This window comes from Mustela lutreola, chromosome 18, assembly GCF_030435805.1.
Source record: "Mustela lutreola isolate mMusLut2 chromosome 18, mMusLut2.pri, whole genome shotgun sequence".
NCBI lineage: Eukaryota > Metazoa > Chordata > Mammalia > Carnivora > Mustelidae > Mustela > Mustela lutreola.
Genome location: NC_081307.1, coordinates 11,207,923 through 11,216,721, shown reverse-complemented (window position 1 = coordinate 11,216,721; position 8,799 = coordinate 11,207,923). Strand labels below are relative to the sequence as shown.

The window sequence follows — 8,799 nt, the reverse complement described above, 5'->3', positions numbered from 1 at the left end:
TAAGCTGTTGAACAGGATGTGATGGAAGGGCATCTCATTAAGTAGGTAGGAGACACACAGCCAGGAGGACACATAAAGACTAAATAAATATTAAATTAGGATTTATATCTAATAACATTCACTGCAGCCTTGCCCCAGTGTCCCTCAACTGCTCACCTCTTTGATGCTTGAGTCACCAGATCTTAAATTAGCCCTGCTTCAGGGTATAGATTTCTCAAGTTGCCTCCCAACCAAGAGTCATGATTGATATCCCCAGAAGTTTAACATCAAACTGAACCTTTTGCTGACTTGGCTCTGATCTGTTGCCTCTGAACTTTAGCTTTGTTTCTTAAAACAAATCTCAGCTTTGCATCCCAGTTACAGTAACTGTGATCTCTTCCTCTTACATGAGCCTAACCCTTTGCTCTTGCATGACTCCCATATTTCCCAGATCAGGAATATTACCTCCAACTCATTCCTTGCTTTAGGATCAGATATTCGGCACTAAATCCAGACAAGTAGGCTGTAATCTTGACAAATGTGGACAGTGCTTGCTATTTGTCTTACTATCAGCAGTTTTGTATCACTATAGAAGGGCCAACTACTGGATCATCTCCATCAACATCTCACATGTTACATTAGCTCCACCTTAAAATAATAATCATTATCATCATCAACATCATCAAAGAAACAAGTGAAAAACCTTCTCTGGACTCCACTTTAACTGTCACCATTCATAGCAAAGAAGTGTTTATATACAATAAAAGCTTGCATTGACTCCAAATTTTGTATAAAGCAATTAGCAACTTAATGTTGTCTGACCAACAAACAGCTGCAAGAGAGGGTGAGTTAAAGTTCTTTATGTTGAAATGGAGAATGGGAAGAGTGCCCTGGCTGAGAAATCATAAGATTTGAATTAAGATGATGGAGAGTGAGGACCAAGTCCCAGTGTTCTCCCAGGACAATTTCAATTAGTGCAATATCAGGGGACAGCACAAGGACAGCAGAGTCCTGGGAGCCCCAGAGAGCCATAGGATTCAGTCATCCATGTCTATATTTGAACAAGGCTGGACAGCTGCTGTGTGGTGGCAGACTGCAGCCAGGATTTGGACAAATGAGATGATTGGAACTACCAGCAATGTTGGAACAACCAACTCTGATACTTGCATAGCTCACATCTCATTCACCTGTGAAATAACAGCACTCCCTGTTTGATACAACTGAAATTTGTAGACTCTGTGCATTGGATTATGCTAGAGTTTTCTAAAACCGTGCTTTGTTTGTGTTGCTCTTTGGCCCTCTGCAATCTCTTTTTATTCTCTCCCACTTCACTGAAACTGCTTTTGTCAAGGTCATTGAAGATAACCATAGTGCTAAATCAACTACACAAATTATTTGTCTTGACTTTACTTGACCTGCATTCAATATACCTGACCACATTTTCTTTCTTCTAACGCACTCCTATCTTGGCTTCCATGACAACATCCTCTCTCTCTCTCCCTCTCTTTCTCTCTTTTTTTTTTTTTTTTTCTTCTTACCACTGGGTCATTCTTTCTCAAATTTCTTTGATGTCTTTGCTTCTTCAGTCTGACCTCTAAATCCAGGAACCCCTAGGGGCTCCATCCTAAATCCTTCTCTGTGTCCAGATGATTTCATCCACATCTATGGACTAAAATAGCATATTCATGTTGATTATTATTCTCAAATTTATATTTCTATTATGGAATTCTCTTTTGTGTTTCAAGATTGCATATCCAATGGCCATCTGCACTTGATTTTCTCATATTCAGCTCAAATTTTATTAAATTTTATTATAATCAGTCTTGTTTTTGCATCCTTCATACCTGTCCCCAGAAATACCCTCTATTTTTTAATGTTGCATCTAAGCATTTTCAGGGGTGCTACATTCAGGAACTAAGGAGTCATCCCTGATTCTTTTCTTTCCCTTTGCCCTCTATTCAGTTCATTTTCATTTCCTGTTCATTACATGTATAAATTATATTTCAGAGTCATCCACTTCCTCCATTTCTAAAATCATCCCTTTAGTTAGACCATCATCATCTCTTATCTGAGCAACTGCAGGAGACCACTGACTGCCTTCCAGTGATTATCATTCCCTTCCATCTCTGCTTCACATATTAGCAAGAGATCCTCTTAAGGGGTAAATTAAATAATTTTATTCTCCTGAACCAAAATCCTCAGAAGCTTTTCTTTCAATTCAGAATAAAACCCAGTTTCTCTATCCAGTCCTGTATGATACCGTCTCTGAACTAAACCACTAAGTCGCTACCCCCCTTTTATCACTAAATGTCATTCCCACCTCTTTTTAAGGTCTTCTGGCATGCACGTTCTTTGTCATCTCAGAAACTTCGAATTTGTTGTTCTTCCTCTATGGGATGATTGCCCTCTGCTCTCCTTTTTATAGGTCTCAGCATAAATGCCACCTCCTCAAAGAAGACTTCTTTGACCATCTTAATTAAAATTGGCCCCTCCAAGTTTGTTGTTGTTGTTGTTGTTTTTTAACTCAGTCTTGCATGTATTCTCTTGTTAGTACTTAGCATCGTATGGAAATGTTTATGTTTATTTACTTGAGCGTGGACTAAAACTGTTGACTCTCACTATTCTTAACATCGCTATAATGCCTGATGCATAGTGGACATTCACTATGGGTATATAGACCCTTTCCATACATGATTGTCAAGAGGAAATACTGTAAAGGGAAAAAAAAATGGGAAGTATACTATTTAGATACAGAGAAGTTTTTTTTTATTTTATTAATTATTTTTATTAACATATAATGTATTATTTGCCCCAGGGGTACAGGTCTGTGGGAGAAGATATTTTTAAACAGGAAAACTTTGGTCTATAGTATTTTCTTAAGGCCATTTAAGAATCAGACCTAAAGTCAAGAGGAGATCTGGAAAAGTTGTAGGTTACAGTTCTCTTTGAGAGTCTTTGTCAATCTTGTGGGGTTTTTTTCTATATAGTTTAACAAGGACTAGGATCATATAATCCTATTGGTCTGTATAGGACTTTGAAATGGAAAGAGAAGAAATGGAACTAAGATACCAAATCTTTACTTACTGCTTTCTGGGAGACAGTACAGTGAAACAGTTACATTTAAAAAAGTGTTGGGAGTTAGCTTTCAGTAGTTGTGTGACTTTATCCAAATTATTTAACATCTTCAACCCTGAAAGTGTTCTCATTTATCAAGTGGGGATGATAATAGTACCTATCTCATTAGTCATGTTGTAAAGAATAAATGAAAAAAATATATATATATATTTAGCAGTGTCTGGAATATTTTAAAACTCAATAAATGTTGTTAGCGAGTGTTATTATATTTTTAATTTAAACCTCACTTATGAGTTAATCTAGCTCTTCCCCAGGTGACAGTGCCAGCCTCAGCTAAGGCCCAACCTATGTCAACACTCTCATTATCAAATTACAGCCCTCTCAAGCATCAGAATCACACCGGGAAATTATCTAAAACGCACATTCCTGGGATGCATCCCCAGGGATTCTTTCATAAGTCTTGGCTAAGACCTAAGAATACGTGCTCCTAATAAACACGCCAGTCTATTATTGATAAAGAAGGGGATTCCACAACCTCATTTAGGAATACGTTGGCATGAAAGAGACCTACTTCCTCATTGTAGATGGCTGATGTGCGGCTCAGAAGACCAATCTTTTTGCTGATTGGAATTGAGGACAAAGGAATTGGGAGATTTGTTCAAGGGCATCTTCAAAGAAATGTATCAAAATAGGGCTCATTCAAGAAGACAATGGGATAAGGAGACCCACTGTGGAAAGTCACTGAGCCTCAGGGTATTAGAGCTTTGTCAGAATAATCTCTGTCTCTCTCTTTCTGCTGCAATGCCCTCACCACTTCCTCCCTCTTCCTCCCCCTCTCTCCCTTTGACTCTCTCCCACTCTTTTGGGTCATTCATTGGTCCTTTTATTCATAATTGTATGGGAGGGAAATCCATCACCAAACATAAAGAAAAATCTATCCAGGAATATTTGAAAGATAGCTGAAGGGATCCTTTGTTTACCTGAGGCCAAATAAGCTACATACGGTTCATAATCCTGGGGGGAACAACAGTTACACAAATCATGAATATGCTTCATGGCAAACTAATCTTGATAACATGTAAGATGTCTATTCAGTTGTCCTCTGAATGCAATCTGTATGTTGCCAGTTCTTTCTCTGCACTGTTGGTAAGTAGAGCCAAATATATGACAATGGGGGAGAAATTTTTGTACTGATATACCAAATATCCATTTGCCTTTTTAATCTAAAACACAACATTCCTTACAAAAAAGCTACTTAAATCTTGCCTTTTGTTATGTGATTCAGTGCATTCTGTCCTCAAGGTCATTTTCTTCTATTTATCTACAGACATAGTTAATGGAGTCATTATGGCTGGATGTCATTTTTTTTTCTGGATTGACTTTATTAAAAAAAAAATCAGATGTTGCAAGCATTTCTCCATGCATGCATCAAGATGTCAAAATACTACACCTTTCATTTGAAACTGGAATAATATGGGAAGTTCTTTGTTCCCCAGCTCTTGAAGAAAGGAGATATACATGTTGATACTGCCTTAGTCATCATGTTGTGCGGTCTATTATCCCAAAGGTGTCTGTGGGTGACACCAGCAGCCCATCAAAGTCTAACCTTTCCCTTTCAATATGAATTTCTGCCACCGCTTTTGAGGATGAGAGTAATGAATGCTTTCATGTTAAGTGCAAGAGAATATGCAGCGTGGGTAGAGATCAGAGTTTCTTTGTTCTATTTACATCAAATCTTCTCTCAATTGTTGCCGTTTAGTTGCCAGCATAATTGCAGATGATACCCTGTGTCCGGATGCCAGGGAGTCAGAGACGTTGTGGCAGAAGCAATTGTAGCTAGCCTTACTTACCTCGCTCGGAAGTCAACAATAAATTGAGAAGAGGGCACTCAGGTGAAAGCACTTCAGAAAAGGTGTGCTCTGAGGGGTATCGCCTTTACTGCCCACAGCAGCGACTGCAGGACTTAAGTCCCTCAACTATTTATCCGCAAATTATCCTCCTAACTTCTTCATGGCTGACATTCCCCACAGATCCAATGACTCACAGCAAATCCTCCCAACCTGCCTAGAAGGTATGGAGTCACCAGCTCTGCTGCAGGGCAGCTCACCAAGTCTAGAAGAGCGTTAACTGTTTATTTGATTAATATTCATTTGTTTCATCATGTCCCAGGTTTTAAGCAAAGCACTGAAGACACAGGGATGAGTAAGACATCTGTGATCACTACTGTGTGAACTTCAGTCTAGTAGAAATGAGACCCAATTAAGCAATTAATTATAAGAAAGTCTGACAAATACTATAAAGTTAAGTACGTAAGGAGGAGTTTAGAAACATTAAAAGGGCAATCTTCTTTATCGTGTGGATTAGTACAGGCATTCTGAAGGCCGTGATGTTAAGGTCGAAGCTGACTTGAGGCACTGGGCAAAGAAAGAGGATTTAGAACTCCAGGAAGAGAAAACCACATGTTCAAAGGCCCTGGGGTGAGAAAGTATAGCACATTTGAGTCTCTGAACAGTGTGGTGCAGGTTGAGCGACTGACGTAAACACATAGGTGCTTCAGAAAGGTGAGAGCTAAATCATGGAGAGACAACTCAACAATTTGTGGTTAATTACCAAGAGCAATCTATAGAAGGCTTTTTAGCAGGAAAACTGAAATCATCGTTGTCCCTGACGTTAAAAGGTATGCTCTAAAAAGAACATAGAATAGGACTAGGAAGAAAACAGGATGAAAGAGCAGAGAAGGAAAGCATGCTTCCAATGTGAAGCTTAGCAATTAAAAGTACGTTAGATTATTTCATTTCCCAGGATGATGACAGGACAAGACTCGGCATGGGGTGGGAGACACTGAGGCAGGAACTAAATGCTTAATGGATGAGGGAGCCAATGATAACAATCCAGGGGAGCCCTAGAAGCTAGAACAGGTCCTGTGTGAGATGCAAAGGAATAGGACTTTTTAAAAGAAGCTAGAGGAGCAGTGGTTTGGAAGACATGATAATGACCCAAGATCCGACAGACCACACCTCTGATCTTGAAATAAGAATTAGGTGGGAGAAGGAGTGCCTCCACTTAATAAGACTGCAAGAAAATACAGCGACCTCAAAGGACAGTGGAGCTTCTTTAGAAACCAGAATTTCTTGAAAGATTTTTAACTAGTTTGAAAACACTAGCAACTTTTCCAGTTCATCACAAATGGCTTCTGAGACTTTCTCAGTGCCCTGCTCATCGGACTGGCTTATTTCATCTGATCTTCAACTCAGCTGGGCAGGGGAGCGGAGCCTGTCCTTTGCCGAGTTGTAGGTATAGGACACTTCGTTGTTTCTGCCAAGGAAGGTCACTCTGTAGGTCTTCTGGATTCTGTGAAGCCCAGAACTGCTCAAAGAAGGCTCACTCTTTGTTTTCCCTGCCAGGCGCTTTCCTGGGTATTCTTGTCTTATTATACTCACATCACCTACTAAAGTCATTTTTTGTTGTTGTTGTTGTTGTTTGGCTTGGTTTATTCAACTGCTTTTAAACTTTAAGCATCTCAAAATCAGTGATTGTGAATTATTTATATTTTTTTCTTTAGTGTTTAGCAAGCAGAGTTTCTTAATTAACTAATTAATTAATTCATTAAACCTGTCCAGGTGAGGCATCTTGCTTTTTCATAGAAGGAGCTTATATTCCTCTGTTCTGCAAAACTAATGATTCCCCATACTTCCGGCTAATATAAAGTGTTTTGCTACCAAGTTTCTTTAGGATATTAGCTTTTAAAGGGAAGGAATTAATATCTCTCAATAGATTTTCTGCCAAGATGTAGGGAGACACAGATTTGAGCTCATATGCCAACTCTAATCAATTGGATGTCATCCCCTACACTACTGCTTTGAGAAGGATTTTGAGACTTATTCCAGGCACTGCAGGAAAGACTATCATAAGTATCATAACCGATTTGGAATGCACGTCTTTGCTTCAAGATTTGGGAATGATGGCACTTTTCCCACGTATTTCCCCACCCTAATCTAGAACTGTTTAATAGATGTTAAAGTAACAGTTTTAGTGCCCTCAGGAGAGATATTAGGTTGTGTTACAATTGTACATGCTATGCTACCTTTCAACTCTCACTAATCTTTCCTTCATGAAAATTTATGAAATCATATGGTCCCAATTATACAATCTGAGTTATCAATTATTATTTATGGCTCTGAGTTTATCTTCTTTTCCTAACAAGATGGTAGTTAATATGAAAGCAAGACTCTTCTTTCCCTGAATATTAACTTTGACTTTGGCTAAAGAAATTGTATCAGCTGGCTATTGCTGCATAAAAAACCATCCCCACTTTTCTACCTACTCACTCCCGCCCCACCACGCCACCACCCCCAAGTGCTCAGGCTGCACCACACTTGCTCAGAGTTCCCAGGTCCTGCTAAGGTAGTGCCACCATCGTCTCTCTCCATCCGCCATCATGATCATCTACTGGGACCTCATCAGCCATAATGAGATATTCTCTGACATTTACAAGATCTGGGAGATCGCGGGTGGGCTGTGCCATGAGGTGGAGGTGAAGGTGGTCAGCAGGACAGAGGGTAACACTGATGACTTGCTCATTGGTGGAAATGCCTTCATTGACGGCCGGAAGGCAAAGATACAGAAATCACAGTCATCCCTGGTGTGCTATTGTCATGAACCATCGTTTGCAGGAAACCAGCTTCACAAAAGAAGCCTGCAAGAAGTACATCAAAGATTACATGAAATCAATCAAAGGCAAACTTGAGGAACAGAGCCCAGAAAGAGTAAACCCTTTTATGACAGGAGCTGCAGAACACATCAAGCACATCTTTGCTAATTTGAAAAACTGCAAGTTCTTTATTGGTAAAAACATGAATCCAGATGGCCTGGCTGCTCTGCTGGACTACCTTGAGGGTGGTATGACCCCATATAGGATTCCCGTTAAGGACAGTTTAGAAATGGAGAAATGTTAATGAACTTGGCTACGTCTTTAGATGTATCACCGGTCGCCATAACTGGCTCTGCTCTTCATCTGCACAACACCAGGACTTAGACAAATGGGACTGATGTCATCTTGAGCTCTTCGTTTATTTTGACCCTGATTTATTTGGAGCAGAGGCATTGTTTCTAAGAAAAAAAAAAAAAAAAAAAACATGTCTTTGTAGGCTGTCTAAAAATAAAATGCATTTAAACTAAAATAAATAAATAACCCCCCTGCCCCACTCCCCCCCCAAAAAAATACTACCTGCAAAATTCAGTGGCCCACAACAAACAATAAACATGTATCATTATGCTCACATTTATTTGGATACACTACAGTGGCTCTGCCTCAAGCTTTAGGTTCTGCAGGTTGGCTGAGTTGACTCATTGCTGAGGTTTCAAGGGATAGTCAACTAGGGTAGCCCTGATCAACATATCCCCCATTTTTTTGGAGACAAGTAGATTGCCAAAATCACATTGCTTCATACCAATGGCAGAAGCACAAGAGAGCTGCCTCTAATGCAGGACATTTCATGTCTTTGCTAGAATCCTATCTTAAACACTTTTTGGCCAAGTCAAGTACATGACCAAGCTCAACATCAGTGTAGTAGAAAAGTCTACTTCATCCACAGGGAGGGGGAAGAGCAGGACAATTTGCTGAATTCCAACCCCAATAGAGTTTCTTTTCCTCAAAGTAAAAGTGGTGAAAATGGCACCTAGGTGGTTCACTTGATTAAGCAAATGGCTCTTAATTTCAGCTCTGGTCATGATCTTAGGGTCCTG

At 39.6% G+C, this 8,799-nt stretch overlaps 1 pseudogene; it reads left to right on the top strand.

Moving 5' to 3' along the window:
- The first annotated feature begins 7,492 nt into the window (after nucleotides 1-7,492).
- LOC131820565 (translationally-controlled tumor protein-like) lies at nucleotides 7,493-8,157 on the top strand (annotated as a pseudogene).
- The last annotated feature ends 642 nt before the right edge of the window (nucleotides 8,158-8,799 follow it).